At 40.0% G+C, this 18,331-nt stretch overlaps 1 long non-coding RNA gene across 1 annotated transcript; it reads left to right on the forward strand.

The window, feature by feature from the left end:
• Window positions 1-14,368: 14,368 nt before the first annotated feature.
• On the forward strand, window positions 14,369-15,119 carry LOC141609307 (uncharacterized). Its single transcript, XR_012527348.1, has 2 exons — window positions 14,369-14,787; window positions 14,891-15,119. It is a non-coding gene; the product is annotated as an uncharacterized LOC141609307 (long non-coding RNA).
• Window positions 15,120-18,331: the final 3,212 nt, after the last annotated feature.

Here is an 18,331-nt window from a genome sequence, read left to right on the forward strand (position 1 = left end):
GGATTTATGATGATTAAACATATTAATGAATGATGAATAATATACATGTGATTATTAAATTATCAGGTGAAAGAATTAAAGAGAAACATACGGAAACAAATAAGAAAGACGAATTACAGAGGACGAAGAAGAAGAAAAGAAGCAGGAACTGCGGCAGCCTCACGAAGAGGCGCAGCAGGAACTGCGCTCATTCGAAGAGGCGCAGCAGTTGCTGCGTCTTTTCTCGACGTCTGTCTACTCGAAATCCGCAAAAACAAATTTTAACAAAGGGTTTTTAGAAATCGATTTTAACGGTATTTTCGACGTAAACCTTACAATTGATGATACGAAAAGGTAAAATACAATAAATAAATAAGGATTATACACCCTCAGACTTACATGTTGACGGAACGAGAAGGACTAAGATAACAATTAGTGAATGCTCGACGCGAATGCAAAGAGAGTGCCCTCGTAAGAGGAAAACGATTAAGTTGATTGATTAATTAGATTGATTATTGGTGTAGTTGGTCAAATTGGTCGGTCATGCAACGGAGAGGCTGGTACCCGGAAGGATCCGGGCTTACGTGGTCGAATGTTCAAGCACGTAGGCGCCAATTAGTAAGAACGAAGTCTAGAATGCAAAGGGAGAAGAGAAGGGAGGACACTCGCGTGAGAAATATGAGGAGCGAAGGCTCCTATTTATACTAATCACGTGAAGGAATAGGGTTTCGGAGACTCTTTGGAAGTGAATCTCGGAAAGATATGAAAAAGATACGTAAGACATGCAGAGAAGGGCCTGGGAAGAGGCGCAGCAGCCACTGCGTCTCTTGGAAGAGGCGCAGCACCTGCTGCGTCTATTCCCAGGAGGTTTCCTCCTGCTGAAGAAAGATTTCCGCGTTTGAGTTATGGTAGGACGGAAATAATTCGATTATCTTATGAATATTACGGGATATTATTTGCCAAAAGATAAAATTTATAAAATATGGAATAGAAATATCCGGAACATTCCAGAATATTCCGACTCGGGATTTAACAGCTTATCGAAAAATGGAGACGGTTTTTGACCCGGACTCCGAATGTACTCTAATTACTGCCAAAACGACCGTATCGGTATGTAGATGACAACTAAGAGGTCGACATTTAATATTTGAGCAATCACTTGACGATAATCTTACGAACTGTCACAAATCGTTCCGCGAATCAAACATGCGGCCCAATCATCACCGGGTGATTTGCGGGAGGTGCAGAAATGAGGTATCTACAATACCCACGATGTTTAAGGACTTTTTTGACCGACCCTTTGACCAGGAAAGACCTTAGGAGGGGATAGGTGAGAGACTAGGTGAGGATAAGTGCCTTACGAGAGTGATTACTCGACCTAGTAGGGACTACTCGGCCGAGTAGAGCTTACTCGGCCGAGTACTCTTACTCAGCCGAGTACGAGAGTACTCGACCGAGTATGGCTGCTGTTGACGCGTTGATATAAAACGCAAGTTCGCAAGTTTCATTTCATATTCGGCAGTTCCTTTTTCTTTAAACCTAATTTATCTTTCTCACACCTATTACCCATATCTCCATACACTCTCGTTTGGCCTAGACCTCAACCATGGAAGGGGACGGGATGCGAAGGAAGGATGCTTGCGTGGTCGTTGTCCGTGTCACCGTTGGTCCGCGTCACTAGGATGCGTCTTGGAGTCTTGCTTGGCTGTTTGTGGATGCATTTTCATGGTTGGCGATAAGGTAGGGTTTCCCTACTCAGTTCCTGTTTAATTGATTTGAGATTGTTTTGTTCTACTGTGTATGATTGTTGTCTGCTGATCATCGTTGGAGAGTTGGTGTGGTGTTAGTGGTGGTGGTGTGATGATTGTGGTGGAGTCACTTATGGGAGTGGCTTCACACCCTAGTTCGCCCTCCGTGGAACCCGCCACAGGATGAGATGTGCACATTAAGGGACAGGGATATCGCTCGTTGATGAGCGGGATTTAGGTGGGGATTGGCTGCGGTCCCCCACTGGCGGCGTGGATTACCTGTTGTGATGGGTAATCTGGCAGGGCTACACACTTCGGTGTGTAGTCGGTTACTGTGTGAGATCGGGAGACCGGATGAGGAGGATGATCAGCTGGTTGCATATTGTACTTGTCTTACTCTAATTGCTTAGTAACTGACCCCGTGTTGTGTTTTCAAAACTGTGGTGATCCATTCGGGGATGGTGAGCAGTTGGCTTAGCAGGTACAATTGGTTGTTGCTGTTGGGCATGAAGGGAATCGAGTCACCACGCTACTGGCATAGATGTCCTGACGCATGAGCTCTATAGTAGTCATAGTTATCACTTTGTATCCAGTTTTGTATTTTGGTTGTAAACAATTAAGGTAATATAATATAAGTGTTCTTTCGTTGTCTAATTGATCTACTAGCTCGGGTGACCGAGATGGTAACACCTTCATACACCGAGATGGTCCTTGGTAAGGCATCCTGGTGTGCGGGGGTGTTACAAAGTGGTATCAGAGCCGACGATTTTGGAACCTGAACCAATTAACCAAATGAACATAGGGAGTTAAATTAAAATGAACCTGGGGTATGTGCGTTGGGAGCCCCAGCTGATGCTAGATTTTGAGTGAGTAGGCGTCATCATTTCAAAATCATGGCCCCATCGTGCTTAAGCCAGCAACAGGGAAGGATAGTTAATAGAAGTAGTTGCTTGAAGAGTATTTGTCATGTGTGTTTGTTAGCTGTAACTCGTGTACTAATGTGAGTCCTGCATGTAGTGACGATGGTAAATGATAAGGTTTCGAACTGGTTGTAATGTTTGCCGAGTGGTGATTGGAATTACGATGGGTGAATTGTTAAGCACTATTGTGTTATGGCAGGTTTAAGTTGAATGACTCATTTGATAATTGTTGTGCCATACGATGGTTTTGCTAAATGGATGTTTAGATTAGTGTGAGTATAGGACGAGTTGTGAAAATTGTGGTGTTGTAGCGTTATAGACTGATCTTTGCAGGTTGTGTAGCTAGTCTTAGATATATGTATGGATTGTAACGTAACTGTTTACTGTAGTTGAGGTGAGGAACGTATGTGGATCGTCGACTGATTTAGTAATGGCTATATATATATATATATATATATATATCGTGTGTGATACGTGTTTATGTGGTAGAGTTAAGTTCTAACGGTGACGAGCCCGATTATACGGAACTCCGAACGTTGTTATTTGTTTTGCAGGTTCAATAATTCCGAAAATTCCGCTTCTGCTCTGTGACACCCGACCGAGTATATCTTATACTCGACCGAGTAGGCCACACTCGGCCGAGTATAGTAACATCCGACCGAGTACCCAGTAAGTCAGGTTTAGAATCGCTACTGACCTCTGGCTACTCGGCCGAGCAATCAGAATACTCGACCAAGTAGTCCATACTCGGCCGAGTAAGCCCAATACTCGACCGAGTACGGTTTTATCGTGACTCAGCCCGGGTTATTCTAAAAACCCTATAATGCTTCCTTCTTTCTTATTTCCGCCTCCCACTTCTTCTTCTTCTCTCTTCTAAAAACTTCAAAACACTTCTCTCTCAAGCTCTTGGGTAATTTGTTGGTGATTGTTTGTGGATTTTCTCTTTGCTTGCCCAAAACTTCATTTAAGGTAATGTTTTTAATCAATTTCTTTCAATTATTCTTAAATTATGGTATGCACTTGCTCAAATCCGAATCCCTACCATGTGTAAACTGAAATTAGTGTCTTTCTTTTGATATCCTGAGTTTAGTTGCTTCCAAACCTAGTTTATGCCGTCACAAACCCGATTCTACGATGTAAAATCGCTTCTTGAGTGATACAAATTTTCTAGGGTTTTGCCCTAAGTTGAATTTTTAACTCTTTTCATTGTTCTAGGATACTCTTTCAAGGAGTTTTGGTGATAAAAATGACCCTTTTATTAAAATGTCTTGTGTCTTGTGAGAAAATTTCGTCTTAAAAGTTCGTCTTAAATTGTATACAATTCAAAAACAGTCCGTCCATGGCAAAATCTTGTTACATATGCTATTGCTAAAACCCATCTTTTTGCAGCATGCCAAAAACAAGGGCCCCAGCCAACAAGCGGACTCGTGCCAACACCCAGTTTGAGGCGGGTCAATCTAGTACTAAACCCGTCGTTGTTCCGGTGGAAGAACATCCATCGGTAATCTTTTCTGACTTCAAGCAACGTAAGGCCTTCATAGCTTTGATGAGTCGTCCTTTCCGACCTACTCGGTGTGTGAACCCTGAGATTTTGGAGACCTTGGGGGTTAAGGGAGACATAGTCCATATCTTTGAAATCTTGGAAATTGAGGGACTATACCACTTGCGAAAGAAATCCTACCCTCATCTGACCTTGGAATTCCTGAGTTCATTCGTGTATGACGTGAAGGAGAAGACCGTCTCCTTCCGCCTCATGAATGAGGACCATGAGTTGACCCTTGATGAGTTTGCTGGCCACTTGGGCCTAGATGCCGAAAAAAAAATCCTACTTTAACATTCTTTTGAATGCTTTTTACCTCCAAATTAACTCCCCTCGAACCACCACTTGTAACCAACAACCACCACAAACAACACAACTAAGGTTGTGTTTTACAAACTTTTCTTTAAAGGTGGTGTTTGGAAAAAAAAAAATTTAAAGGTTGTGTGTGACAAAAAACCCTAGTTTTTATAAGAGAACATGTTAGTGAATCGATTCAACACTTTTCATAATAATATAACTCATAAAAGCTATACATTTATTTATTTATTTAAAATTACATAAACTTAAAAAGACAAACAAATGAGTAGCTTAATAGTATTCTTAAATGTAAAATTATGTCATTTTATATTCAACCATTATTTAAGTTCAATCTACGATAATTTTCACATACATAAGACCGATGATTTTCTCAAAGACATCATTGATTTTTTGTTAATATTAAGCCTCCAACAAAACAACCCTCATAAGTCTCTTCTAATTCCGCAACATAACCGTTGCTCCATTTGACTCCCATATTAATTTAACAATAGTTTCAATCACCATAAAAATCATATAAAGCAACCCATCATTTACAACCCTTTAAATGCTTTTTTTCCTAATTAATATTTATATCATTTAAGGTTTGTGAACATGAATTTTAATGTACATCATTTAACTTCTAAATTAACATTATTTAGCCTATTACCAAAGATGTCTTAGTCTAGTGGTTAAGACGGAGGTATCCTAGACAATAGGTCTCAGGTTCGATTCCCCCTCCCCCTATTGTAATGCGACTAAGTGCGCGTTTCGTTGAACCAAAAAAAAACATTATTTAGCCTATCCTATTTAATATTGTTTTCTACATTCAATTGTTTTCTTCCAAAATAGTCATTTGTAGGTGGTAACGATTAATTTGTAGTAGTTTTTTAACTTGAATTTGGAATGAACAATTACTAATTTGTGTATTGTTGTTTGTTGTACTTTCATGTTGTAGGCAGTAACAAAGGCCTTGTGATGAAGGCGTATGGCTAGCTAATTATTGATCTCATGCATAGGTGATGAGTAGTATTTTAGTCGCTTTTTACCCCGCGTTTATATCTTATTCCGACTCGATTTTGTGTGCTTAAATGATTAAATAGCTCATTTATTTACTAATTTATAACAATTAGTCGTCTTAGTCAATAATTAGTCGGATTTTTATAATATTAGTATTACTATTCTTTTATTGTTTGTAATTTGTAGATGAGGCGGAAAGTAGTGAGCAAATTGGGTTGAGACGAATTGATTTATGTGAAAGCAAGTCAAGTATTGATTTTCATATTCATTCATTTGACCATAGACATCACCATGTGTTGACCAAACAAGCAGCAGCAACCCGTCACTCACCAACAACTCGACATTCAACACCATTTTCATTCCACCTCCATTACCACCATTAATCACCATCACTTTCATCATTCAAGCTTCACCATAACTCCTCCTTGTTGCGGCAGCGAAACCGGGTCCGATTACTCTGTCACCAATCTACACCAACGAACCAATTTCGCACAAACAATTCACCTTCATCGAGCCCATCCACGACAACCACCAGACCCACCGTGCTCGCCGCCACGGTCGGTCGAGCTACTCCGTCGCACCACCTCGGGTTGTCGCGTCCCCGCTTCGAAAATCCTCCGCGGTCGCCAGCTTGCATCAGCACGAACTCGGAATTAAAACCCGAGTTTCGTCTAATCCGGTGCATCAAGATCAGGAGTGGTGTAAATCGACTTCATCCGGTGCAATTTCAATGTTGTTTGGCGTAATGCTTTACTTAACGAGGCCCGTCTGTATTCCTAAGTAATATGTCGTTCCTATATGGGCTTAGGTTATCTTACCTTGCCCTGCAAGCTATGTACTCCTATATATATTTCCGTATTGAATAATAAGAAACACAAGTCGTATCATATTGTCGTATCTTGAGTTTAACATGGTATCAGCTTTCCTAAAACACAATAAAGATCATTAACCCTAATTTCTCTCTCGCCATGGTTGACGGCGACGGAAAATCCGAAACATCCGGAACCACAAAAATCGACCCCTCCTCTCTATACTTTGTCGGCCAAAACGATCAACCCGGGGACCATATCACTGACGTTCGTCTCGATCTCACCAACTTCGATGAATGGACGTATGCTGTCCGTACAGCGTTAAAAGCACGTCGTAAGTACGTGTTCCTCAATGGGACAATTAACGAACCTCAACCACCGTGTACTGCTGCTGATTGGGAGACGCTTCATTCGCTTCTTGTGTCCTGGCTTCTAAACACCATCACTCCCGAGGTAAAAAGCTTTCTCCCTAATTACGAAGATGCAAAACGCCTATGGGATGCCCTCCATGAGCGTTTTAGCATCATCGATGGACCAAAAATTCAACAGCTTAAATCGGATATTTATGAGTGTCGCCAAACGGAGTCGATGAGTATAGCTGCTTATTATGGTCGTTTGTGCCAATTATGGGACGAGCTCGATAAATTACAGCCCCTTATTACTTGTACGTGTCGTAAGTGCGATTGTAATATTGCCACACAATATGGTGAACGTCGCGACTCCGATCACTTGCATCAATTCTTGCTCGGCTTATTGCCTGTCTATGCCACCCTACGGTCCTTTCTTTTGTCTCAAACCCCTCTGCCTACTTTGCATAGGGCATTTAATTTGTTATCACAGGAGGAACGAGTACGGGGTGTTAATCAACCTCCTGCACCAGTCAGCGAAGTGTCTTCGTTTGCTGTCCGTAATGCTACCGGTCCACGTCCGTCCGTCCCAAAAGATCCTTCTCAAATGTCTCGCACTGAGCGTCAGGCTTTGACTTGTTCCAACTGTAATCGGAAAGGTCATAACCGTAGCATGTGTTTCGATCTTCTTGATGAATTACCGGACTGGTGGTATGATTTGAAAGGCATTAAGAAACCGTATAAGGGTGGTAATGGTCGTGGTGGTAGTACCAGTCGCGGTGGGACTGGACGTGGTGTTGGTAACAATCGTGGTGGTCGTGGTGAAGCAAGCAAGGGAGAGGCAGATGATGTTGTTGCTGCTGCCGTCAATGGAAAATCAGAAGAAAATGTGACGGTTTATGCAGCTGCTAATCACAATTTCTCAGGTAAGTGGCTCATTGACACGGGTTGCTCGCATCATGTTACGGGCAATTTAAAAATCTTGACAGACATACAAAAGGTTCCCACTCGTGTTGTTGGCTTGCCGAATGGCACGCAAATCCATGCCTCCCAAGTCGGTCGTGCAGTACTTACATCCACCATCTCTCTATATCCCGTCTTATATGTACCAAATTTGTGTTGCAATTTAATTTCCGTATCGCAACTAAGTGATAGTCTTAATTGTGAAATTGTTACTAATGCACATAATTGCACTATACAGGACCGTCATACGAGAGTGGCGATTGGAGCGGCTGACAGGTTGGACGGACTGTACTATCTAAGACAAGAACAAATAATCACGGGTTCGGTAGATGTTGAAGACTCAGTTAATTTATGGCATAGTAGGTTGGGCCATCCATCTGAAAAAGTAGTCAAATTACTTCCTTTTTTGCGTAATAATAAGAATTCTGTGACACAACCATGTGAAGTGTGTCATCGTGCTAAGCATGTTCGTAATAGTTTCCCGTTGAGTAATAATAAAAGTAGTCGAATTTTTGAGCTCATCCATTGTGATTTATGGGGGCCATATGACCCGCCATCTACCTGTGTTGCGCGTTATTTCTTAACTCTTGTTGACGATTTTTCACGTGCCGTATGGATATATTTGTTACGCAATAAAACGGAAGTTTCTGAAAAATTTATGGAGTTTTCAGCAATGGCCCTCCGGCAATTCTCCTCGGTCATTAAAATAGTCCGTAGTGACAATGGTACAGAATTTAATTGTCTCCAATCATATTTCAGTAAACAGGGCATCTTGTTCCAATCGTCTTGTGTTGGGACGCCCCAACAAAATGGCAGAGTAGAACGGAAGCACCAGCATATCCTTAATGTAGCACGTGCCCTTCGGTTCCAAGCTCATCTTCCATTGGAATTCTGGGGTGAATGTGCCTTGGCCGCAGCTCATCTAATAAACCGTACCCCGTCTATATTAATTGGAGGTATAACTCCATATGAAGTTCTGTTTGGCTCACCACCGCCTTTTGAACGCCTCAAAGTATTTGGTTCGTTATGCTTTGCCCATAACCAAAAATCAAAAGGTGACAAATTTGCCAGTCGAAGTCGTAAGTGTGTTTTTATGGAGTACCCTTCGGGAAAGAAAGGTTGGTACCTATATGATCTCGAGAGTAAAGTCTTCTTTGTGTCTCGTGATGTGAAGTTTTATGAAGATCAATTTCCGTTTCGTCTTCCCGCGCCCTCCTCGACAAACCCTATTGCTCCTTCCTCTGACTATGTGGTGGATTGGGAGAGTATGGACAGTGATACCGCAACCCCAACTCACGACACAGAGAACCCACTGGCGAGTTCAGGGGGGGATGGTGAGCCCTCTGTTGAAAATGTCGAGAATGGTGAAACGGGTGAAGGGAGCCATGGGAATGAGGGCCGTGGTGCCACGACAGCTGACCCGTCGTCACATGACACCGTGTTGGGACGCGGGCACCGTACGAAGATTCCAAACAAAAATTTACGTGATTATGTTCTTGAGAGCACCAATGCAAACAGTCCGTCCGACGCCTTGCAAGTCACCGTTACATCGCCTCTCTCAGGTATGCCATATCCTTTAGTTAATTATGTAAATAGTAATAAATTCTCACCGGAGTATCGTGCTTATTTAGCCGCTATTACTTCTAATAAAGAGCCACGATCGTTTAAAGAAGCTGTGAAAGACGAAGGGTGGCGCAAGGCGATGGAAACTGAAATGAATGCCTTAATTAAAAATGGTACATGGACCTTGGAACCATTGCCCGCTGGCAAGAAAGCCCTTGGTAGTAAGTGGTTGTATAAAATAAAGTACAAATCCGATTCTACAATTGAAAGGCTGAAGGCTCGTCTAGTTGTATTTGGTAACCATCAGACAGAAGGTGTGGATTACGAGGAAACATTCGCTCCAGTGGTAAAAATGAGTACAGTGCGTACTTTTCTAGCTCGTGGCCGCCTCTCAATCGGATACTTCAGCAGATGGATGTTCATAATGCGTTCCTGCATGGGGACCTCAACGAAGAAGTGTATATGAGGTTACCACCAGGCTTTCGCTCTCCTGTGCCGGGTATGGTGTGTCGACTTCGTAAATCTTTGTATGGGCTTAAGCAAGCACCGCGATGTTGGTTTGCTAAGCTGGGTGTAGCATTGAAGGAATATGGGTTCAAACAGAGCTATTATGACTATTCATTGTTCACTTTGGTTAAGGGGAGAGTGCAAATGAATGTCTTAATTTATGTCGACGACCTTATTGTGTCGGGAAATGACCTTGCTGCGGTTACTAATTTCAAGAAATACCTTAATTCGTGTTTCCACATGAAAGATTTAGGTGTCCTCAAGTACTTTCTGGGTATCGAAGTAGCACGAAACCCAGACGGTATTTTTCTCTGTCAGCGCAAATACGCGCTAGATGTCGTTGCTGAAGTTGGTTACCTCGGCAGTAAGCCGGCCTCCACTCCAATTGAACAAAACCATCGTCTGTCTGTCACTACGAGCGCATTGCTTGATAATCCCGAGTTTTATCGACGCCTGGTGGGTCGTTTGGTATACTTGTTTGTGACTCGGCCCGATCTTACGTATGTCGTTCATGTGTTGTCTCAGTATATGAATCAGCCACGCCAAGCTCACTGGGAAGCTGCCCTTCGAGTAGTCCGTTATCTTAAAGGTACACCGGGACAAGGTATTTTACTTCGTTCTAATACTGACCTACACCTCGAAGGATGGTGTGACTCTGATTGGGGAACGTGTCCTCTCTCTCGACGTTCTCTCACCGGATGGGTTGTGTTCTTAGGGTCATCCATTGTGTCATGGAAGACTAAGAAACAACACACTGTATCTCTCTCGTCCACTGAATCCGAGTACCGTGCGATGGCAGCCATCACTTACGAGATAAAATGGTTAACTGGGTTACTAAGCGACCTGGGAGTTGCACGTTCCGCTGCCGTGCCTATTTTTTGTGACAATCAATCTGTCTTGCACATCGCTAAAAATCCAGTTTTCCATGAGCGTATTAAACACATTGAAATCGATTGTCATTTTGTGCGCGATGCTATGACTGATGGTCTCATCGCACCATCGTTTGTTCGAACTAATGTTCAGTTGGCCGATGTACTTACTAAAGCTTTAGGTGTGTCTCAGTTTGTTTCACTGACCTCCAAGTTGGGCATTTACAATCCGTATGCTCCATCTTGAGGGGGGGGGGGGGGGTAACGAGGCCCGTCTGTATTCCTAAGTAATATGTCGTTCCTATATGGGCTTAGGTTATCTTACCTTGCCCAACAAGCTATGTACTCCTATATATATTTCCGTATTGAATAATAAGAAACACAAGTCGTATCATATTGTCGTATCTTGAGTTTAACATTACTCCAAGTGACCTGCTCTTTGATATTATTCGAAACGCTGCGTTTTGTTTATGATAAGTGTCCCAACTTGCTTTACTGGACTCAATAACAATAAAGGCAAATTACAAAACTACCCACCCTTATTTTGACGGATGTGCTGCGTTTTGTGCTGTTTGGAAAATCGTTTCATTTATTTGTAATTTTGTATTGTACCTATAAAAGACATGGAACCCTACAGTTTAGACGGAGGAGCATTTTGAGGGAGAAACAGTAGCTTAACAGTAGGAGTAGTTGGTAGATATAGAAAATTCATCTTATTTTTCCTTTCAATTCCTTCCTAATTAAATTTGTAATCTTTCTTTTGTTCTTAATATCCAAATTTCTCTCCTTTCATTAGTTTACAATTAGTTTTGGGTTGTAATTTTGGAAGACAAGAACACATTCATCCTCCAATTTTCAATCCAAGTTTGCTCCTTTACTTTAAGTTGGTATATTTCTTATCTTAATTTCACTCTATTTCAATTGTTTACATGTTTTTCATTTCATCTTATATTGTTTGTTTAATCTTGTTGCTAACCATGTTTGGCATGGTTAGTATTGGTGTATGTGTATTACTTGTGTTAACTATGTTTGAGTAGAATTAGTCTAGGGTTAAAGGGGGAGTTTGGGTAAACATGAGGGATGATAATGAGTTGTTTACATTTGAATATGGGTTAAAAATCGAGTTTTTACATACTTGCATTGAAGGTGTTCGATGAAATGGGTGAATGAAAGTTCTTGCCTTTCTTTGAATTTTACTTAACATTTCTTTACATGAGAGTGAATAAGAATGTTTGATAGCATGTATGTGATGAGTTTGACATAATACGAAAGTTTTATGGTAAGCTTAAGGTGACTAGGAAACTAGCTTCGACTTCTTGACCGAAACCGTGACCCAATTCTCGTAGACTTTTGCATCTCCCTCTCCCTACCTAGACAAACCCGAAGACCCTAGCTTTTTTCTCTCTTGTTTCCGTCTTTGTGTGTGTGTTTACCTATTGTTTTAGCCTAGTTTGTTAGCGTATTAATCATTCACTTGTTTTGCATCCGACTAAACTAAAACTAAACAATAGAGACTTGTAGCCTAACCCCACCATCCTTGTGGTTCGACCCCGATTTATACTACTTAAATTGGGTTACTTTACAAATAGTTTTTGGTACCGGAAGTGACGGCAAAAACCGGTCATCAATAGGTAAATTCATTTTTTAGACAACTAATTTGGTTTTTAAGTTTTCTAATTCTTACATTATCAAATTTTCAAATTTTTGAAACTTAATTTTGAGGATAACAAAATCACAGAATAGGAGTATGTATTAATGATGGAATTCAAATTTCATTTGATCTTCGTTGAAAAAATCGACCATCTAATTGTTAATTTTCATGAGAGTGATGATTGATCGAGTTTTTCGCTTGTATTCCTCTAAAATCAAGAGATTAAAAATTATCAAGTGTAATCAGATTTTGTCATATATAAATACCTAGATAGATACATTAATCATATCAAAAACGGATCACATACCTCATTTTTATGCTTCATCTCATATTACAATCCTTTTTCCATTTAACTATTATCTTAATACAATTTTTCGTCATTTGTATTATTGATGGTTGTTGGTAATAGAGTAAACAACAAAACACAAGACATTGTCTACATCTTAATTACAACTTTAAGTAGTCTATATACAACTTGTACTATAAAGAAGTATTAAGTAGATGACATAATGTTATTCCGATCTTCAATTTTTGACTTTTTTATCACTCCGATGTTATTTATCACGATGTGATTGCAATCTGAAGGAGGCAATTATCATGACAACAAATACTCCATCTGCTTTATTTTTACGTCGAATAATAAAAAGAGATACCAGTTGGTGACATCGTATCCATTATATTTCATATACAATTGCAATAGTGTGGTTTTCACTAAGTGTCCATTACAAACAATTAACAATTCAATTGCATTTAAAGAAAAACTTTATCGAAAAATGGCTAAAAAATACCCAAAGACAACCCGTGATTTCCACGGGTAAAAAACTAGTACTTTAATGATTAGTCTTCAAAAACATGAAATTTGGTCTATTCGGTCTGGACCTAAATTAACCGGTCTTGGACCGGACCGAAAACCGAAACTTGAAAAAATAAGGACCGAGGACCGGACCAAAATAATTCGGTCCGGGCTTGGTCTAGGCCAAATGATCCGATCCGGTCCATTTTTCCGGTCCGGACCTAAATTTTCTCACCCCTAATTTTGGCGGTTTAGTAACATGTATAGGAAAATTGATATATATCCTTCTTCCAATTCAGAAAATTACTACCACTAAACTTATAGTCAATCAAACGTAGACATGGCCGATCATTAATAAAGAGGAAAATGGAATCATCAAAGAATGCATATAGAGAAACCTTAGAACTTTCAGCAGAATCAAGCATAATGTGTTGTAGAAAAATAGAGAATTTTCACAAATCACAGTAAGAAAGAAAAGGAAATAAACAGATAAAACTGAATTCAAGTAAATTAGTTGAATCAGTAAGAGAATACCAGAATTATCAAGAAATAAGAAGAATTACAGCGGAAGAAATTAAAGAATCAAGAAGTAAGAAAACCCAGAATCCAACTCGCGATTAATAACATGTAAACTGTGAATGACAAAGATGTAATAATCAGCACAATTTAGAGAGAATATCTGTTTGATATGATTGAAGTAATTTGTGTAATATAATTGTATGCTTACATGAGGAAAATATATCTATATATAAGAGTTAGTTAAGCTAACAACTTCCCTAACACAAATTAGTTAGAGTAGTTCGTTACATATTACCTAGCCAACTATCACATATATTTACTCAAATAAGTGGAAAAAGTGAAGAAATCCATGGTTGACCTCAAGGAGGGGATTAATCATGAGAATACAATATTGAAGGACAAAATTCCATATAGGCTAGAGAAGTTCCCAAAACATAAGTGAAGTTCATTCACTTGGAGAAAATATGGTAAAGCTTATTCAGTTCCTCACTGATGACATGATAAAGAAAATTGGGATTTAGGGAATCACAACAAAAAATCTGGTTTCGGGCGACAATAAAGAGCGACTGAATACAATAGTCGCCAAATTGGCGACTAAAATTAAATTCAGTCGCCAAATTGGCGACTGAACTTTTCCGTACATTAATAAAAGATGGCGACTGATTATGAGAAATAGCGACCGAATTCGATCGCCAAATTGGCGACCGTAGCTTTTCCGTTGCCAGGACACAAACAAAACCATAGATCCCACCTCCCCCAGTCCCTCACTTTTTCCTTTACACAAACAAACACGTCTCCCTCATTATTTCTTTAACATTTTTCCTCATTCTTTCTTTCACAAACAAAGCAAGCCAAACATTTTTCCTCATTCTTTCATCAGTTGGTTCTCTCATTATATTAACAATTCCATCTCGTTTTTTTACTTACTAACCCACAAAAAATCCCAACTTATCTCTTTTATCCAAATTCAACTTTCTTCTTGTTAATTCTTTCTTGTTAGAAGCGATGCTTTGTGGCTTGAGGGGTTGTTAGGGAGATGCTTATGACAGGTTCTTGTTGCAGGAGATCACACGATAAAGATGAAGGAAGAGTGACGGGTTTTAGGGTTTGGGACAACAAAATTCTGATTTTTGATCTGATTTTGTTGTGTTGTATTTTTTTTTTTGTTGTTTCTGTCACAGTTGGACCGTCTTGCCTGGGCTCAGTTGGTTTGCTTTGTGAAGCTGGGTTGGATTGTCGTCATGACTATCAAACCCCGTTTCATTGTACGGTTACGCTTTCTTTTGATATAATACTTACATTCTATCAAAAAAAAATTGTTTAAATCTTGAATTGAAATTGATTTTACCGCAAAAATTATTATGGTAGTCGGTGCAAAAGGAAGAAGACGAACAAGAAAACTAAGAAGAAACTAAAAGAAAAGGAAGCGCGGTGTTTAACGAAGAAAGGGAAGCTTGAAGATTCATTTTTTTCGTTTATTTAAAATGTTTTGGTAGTTTCCCTTTTTATATATAATGTAAATTTAGTATAGAAAGTGAGTAGATATGTGACTCTTTTTTAGTAAATGTAAATTTATTAATGCCATATTTTTTGGTTTCCCTTGATTGTTTCAGATCTGCATTTCATTTTTTTCTTTTTTTTTTAATAGGAAATTGTCGTATAGCCATGGTTTGTTTTCGAGTTTTTGAGTGTCATTTAGGAATTTTAGATGTTTAGTAAGGAAATTTTCCGGATTTGACATTTTTTTTCTAGTGCAAAACTGGCGACCGAATTCCGTCGCCCGAATCAAATTAGGCGACTAGCCGTTGCGACTTGAGATTAACTTACGGCGACTGAATTCCGTCGCCATTTTACATTTAGCGACTGGATTCGGTCGCCTAATTTGGTCGCCCGAGAGCTGATTTCTTGTAGTGAATGTCTGGTGTTGGAAAAAACAATAATTTTGGAAAATATGCATGAGGAAGTGACAAACCGTGAAATGTTGAACGTCATGCTTTGCGTTACTGTAACTAGGGAAGGTTGCTTGGATCATATACCGTAGACTATTTTAAAACAACTAATTTCAAAAGCGAATGTGATTAATGATCGAGGTCAAGCTTCTGCCTTTATTTCTGAAGCTCTAGACAAGAAGTATTTGCTCTTTTTAAATGGAGTCTCCTCAAAGATTAAATTACGTCAGGTAGGAATTCATTATGGTCATATGTAGACCTATTAAACGAGCTGGGTCACGGGTCGAGTCAAATAAGGATCGTACCTATATGAATTCATTTATAGAAATAAAATTATTTTTTATTATTTAATGATAGTAAAGTTATATAAAATTAATTTTTTAACTAAAACTATTAATATAATTTTTTTATATTTATTATTTAAAATATAATATAAAAATATTAATATTTTAGTAATTTTCTTAGATTTATCATTAACCCATTGGGTTAAACGGGCCGGGTCGGGTTTTGACCCTAAAAAATCCGGTTGAGTCGAGGTTTCGGGTCGGGTCATATTTTAACAGCTCTAGTCATATGCATGGCAAAGTAATGATGGCTACTAGAAAAAGAACTATTTGCTATCTAATAGACGGATGATGACAACAAAATTGAGAAAATATCTAGAGATGATGCACGTAAATTGTTTCGTCATGTTGTAGGTAACATGATCTGTAACACCCCCATATTCAAAGGAACCTTAACTAGGCCTTCCTTAGGATATAAGGGCGTTACCATCTCGGTTGCCCGAGGATAGCAATATTCAAGTGTCGATAAAAGAACTATTAAGATATATTACAAGCGATTTAAACCAAAATACAATATAAAGGTACAACTCAAAGACTATTCACTATGACCGCCATATCTCGTGAGGACTCATCCCTGCCCGGACTCCAGCTATCAACAACATCAACACCTGCTAAGACCGACTGCTCACCATAAGGGATCACGGCAGACACATAACAAACAAACAACCACACAAGGTCAGTACTGAGATAAGACACAGCAATAACAACTACAACCAACAACACAATACGATGCTATCAGTCTCACACACACAAATCCACGACAATCCAACCAATCTCTCACATCGACGTCCACCGGGACCAGATCCCCGCCAGTGGGGACCGCAGCCGCACCCACCAAATCCCCGCTCATCATACCGAGCGATAACCCTGTCCATTAATGTGCACATCCCCTCCCGTGGCGGGTTCCACGGAGGGCGAAACTAGGGCGTGAAGTCACTCCCGCAAGTGACCTCACTCAGCCGAGACGCATCTCGAGAACCAGAGACAACAACCACAATCGCCATCACAATCGTTGCCATACAATTACGACACTAAGCAAACACCAAACAATCACAACAACTGACACGCTAGACCATCTACAGAAACTGAGTAGGCGAACCTACCTTTAAGCCACCGCAACCAATCCATGCCGACGGATAACATGTCCAAATGACCAAGCAACGCCTATAACCAGAATACCATCATCTATTACTAACAGGCAAACCCTAACTAAAAGAACAAGGACACGGATGGTGATTATGACATACCTATTAGGGAGAAAACTCAAAGAAGAGACCGCTACCCGACACCAGTGACGCCCTCCTAAGGTTCAAGGATCTTCAAAAAGGCTTCCATGGAGGTTTTGAGGTGAAGGGGAGGGAAAGAGGCGACTGAAGGATAGAAGGAAAGTGGCGGAAGTGATTTTGCGGATTTAACAAAACGCGATATAAAACCCTCGCTGAAAACCAGGTACTCGATCGAGTACCCAACATACTCGATCGAGTGGCCACCTACTCGATCGAGTAACCTAGCTACTCGATCGAGTAGCCTCTACTCTATCGAGTACCACTCTTAACACGCAGCCCAAGATGGTTTTGGCACACTTTTCTAAGACTACTCCCGCTCCCATGGTCAGTCAACGCTGGTCAAAGGGTCCCTAAAAGGGCGGGTATTACAGTCTTCCCCCCTTAAAAAAACTTCGTCTCCGAAGTTCAACTCACCTATCTCCCGCTCGCGGCACGAGAACAACACGACCTCACCCCTCTTTCCGCTCAAACCATAACTCCTTGGAAAAACCATCCCCCCCCCCCCATGTCATCATCATCACCGTCCACATTTATACCTATCGATTCTTACTACTGTCATGCAAGCGTTATTACCGTCAACCGTTATTCTATATATATATATAAAACATCAAACTCGCAATGCGAATCACCACCCACGATAACCCAACATACAGTAACAACTATCAAACTATCAATCTAGAACATGTCTCATATCAACTTTCATGTGGTACAACTAATGTCACCATGTTACTCGGCAACGTGATTCAAATACGATTCATCGCATATAACTATTTCTTCATGACCGTCTCTTGAAACATACAACCACATTCACTTTAAAGAACTAAAGTAATCCGTTATACTTCAGAAATTTTTGTAATTAAAGCAAAACATAATACCAACAACATTATAAACAAGCAAAACATTATTCAAAAACAGCCTTTTTATTTCGCGACATTACTCTTCCTCTCTAAAAAGGAACTTCGTCCCCAAAGTTCACCACCCAATTTCAACTCATATTACTTATTATCTGATTCATGACATGGGTTAAAACATATTATTTATTGTAGACATTACTCGCTAAGCATAAACTCGTTAAATTATAAATCATACATAACTCTCCGGGACAACTAGTCGCCAACAATAGAGCACGTTAACATGGTATGCACAAATGTATGAGAAGATGTAATTCCGGTAATGAGGTAAGAACAAGGCGGATGCAACATTTAAGCAAAAGAATCTATCACCGGTTTA

The sequence above is a fragment of the Silene latifolia genome, chromosome 10 (genome assembly GCF_048544455.1).
Source record: "Silene latifolia isolate original U9 population chromosome 10, ASM4854445v1, whole genome shotgun sequence".
In the NCBI taxonomy this organism is placed as follows: domain Eukaryota; kingdom Viridiplantae; phylum Streptophyta; class Magnoliopsida; order Caryophyllales; family Caryophyllaceae; genus Silene; species Silene latifolia.